Raw genomic sequence first — 2,439 nt, 5'->3', positions numbered from 1 at the left:
TAGCGTATTTGTTATAGTATGAATAAAAGTATGTAGTATGTATAAAAATATGTAGTATGTATAAAAATATGTATAACATTTTCATTATTTAAATGAACACATTTTCCAAACAGTTCACTCAAAATATTAATTAAGATTAGTTTTAGGATTTTTTTTATTATTATTCACAAATGCCCTTATTTAATGTCCCTAGACTAGGGGCATTACATAAGGGTAATTGTGAAAATAAAGTTAAATAAATGATAATGACAATAATAATACATTTTTGAAATTGTCAGTGAAGTTTACAGTTGACACCAGATGATAGTGTGTGTATATACTACTTTATTATCTTACATTTTAACACGTTTTAATTATATATGTATATTATAGCCATAATTAGGCCCATATTTAATGACTCATATTTAGGCCCTTTTTATACCCATTGGTGTTCATGGTTTATGTCCTCTCTCTCTAGATTATTTAATGCCTTTGATCTTCTGGACATTAAGAATTGTGATAATTCTCATTCAGACATCACTCTCTGACTTCATAATATAAAGCATTTTTCCTTCGGCAGATTGGTTGATTTCACTGCTTGACTGCCACTAAATCGGATTAAAGCCTTCCGGGGACTAATCCATCAAATACAGATTAATGTCTTGTGCATTGGGCCCATTTTCTATGATATGCAGCTGAAGGCTTGATCTGACCCTGCAGCCTCAGTGTCATGTGCAATCATGCCATAAAACACACACAACATTCATTTAACGCTTATGTCCCTTGTGGACCAGACACTGATGGTCCAACTAAATCACTGCCTGTCAAATAATGCAGAAGGTTTGTTCAGAAGTTCACATTATCAGTGCGTTTTATATTAAACTATACACTAAGAGCCAATGTGCAATATAAAAAGCTGTTGATATTTCACACTCAGCCCCTCTAAATACATATGCAAATGCATTCTTGTACAAACACACCTCTACTCTTCCAGAAAAGGGTGTTTTTAACGTGGGCAGTAGCCATGCTGTGCTGAAAATATAGATCAGTGCATTTGTTGTGCTAGATGTGCACTTGGCCCAAGTTCAGCTAACTAATGCATGGAGCTCCTCAACATTTATGTATGCACTTCTGGTTTTATTCACCTGTGCATGCATGACCTTGCAGCTACTAAAGTGTCTTGAAGTGCATGTGGCCATTTAGAAGCACTTTTCAAGTTTGATGCAAGTTATAAGATTAGTTGCAACTTGTAGGTACATTACAATGAAAAGTTACAGGGATGTATTGTTCCTATTTCTGTAGATTTATTTATTTATGTATAGATTTTATGGAAGTTAAAGGATTATTTGCATGTTTTTACTGCCCCCCAAAAAAGAGAGTCGATTTTAAAGTGGGCCTCCTGGGGCTCATTACTCAGTCCCCATTTAATAAAGCAATCTACAGTTACTCTAATTAGCATTCGCATCTGATAAGAGAAGGCAATAGTTGTGCATGCAAATCCATACAAAACAACATAGTGTGTTCATAAATAATATTTTTGGAGATAATCTTCTCTAATCACTGCTGAGACCAAATTGAATATCACACGGTGTAAGACACCATTAGGTTGACAGTTACTGCCCATTGTGCTCCTTTTAATTTGGCCCTGCACCATAATGTGGAAGTAATGGCTTTCAGTGGGGCGATAATCACCTGCATCATTGTTCATCTAACGCCCCCTGGTGGACAAATAGGAATTGTGTCCCATTTTCTACCAATTAATCCCTTACATCCCATCCAAAAACCATTGTACAAGCATGAATGTTCTCCACTGGCGATATATATTTTTTGTGTATTTATTTAGTGCAAATTTGACAGCAGTGTAACCCATTCACAGTCTAGTCCTCTTTAATGTGTGTTGTATCTGTTGTCATTCAGGTTTAGTTAATCTCTCAACGCAGACATCTGGAAGAACAGGCACAGAGCGATTAGACTGTAACAAAAACGATTAAAGAGTGCCATTCATCCTTTGGGAACAGTGCCATTTGTGTCTATACATTTCAGGCTCATTTATTTGAAAAGGTTACTGCTGAATAAAGAAAATGTAGGGTCCCTCCTCAGAGTGTCACTCCCTTAAAGTTGATCATCTGAAACATCACATCATTATTGTTAAGGTGTAAATGTCACAGTGAAACACACAGTGAAGGACATATTCAGATCCTGCATTTTTTTTAGGAAACTCTTACTAGAACACACACTGGCAAAGTTTTTTTTTTATTATTTCATTGAAAGCAAAATTATTTTATAGATTTTTAAAATATGTTTTTTAAACATACAAATTATCAAATATTTAGATTGTAAAACAAACATTAAATTAAATTAGATAAAGAAAAACATTTAAAAACGAGTTTTTTTTATTAATGAAAACAATGTATTTAATAGTACATTATGTAAACACACACACACACACACACACACACA

The sequence above is a fragment of the Sinocyclocheilus anshuiensis genome, unplaced genomic scaffold (genome assembly GCF_001515605.1).
Source record: "Sinocyclocheilus anshuiensis isolate Anshui unplaced genomic scaffold, SAMN03320099.WGS_v1.1 scaffold38, whole genome shotgun sequence".
Lineage (NCBI taxonomy): Eukaryota > Metazoa > Chordata > Actinopteri > Cypriniformes > Cyprinidae > Sinocyclocheilus > Sinocyclocheilus anshuiensis.
This window is presented reverse-complemented; position numbering follows the sequence as displayed.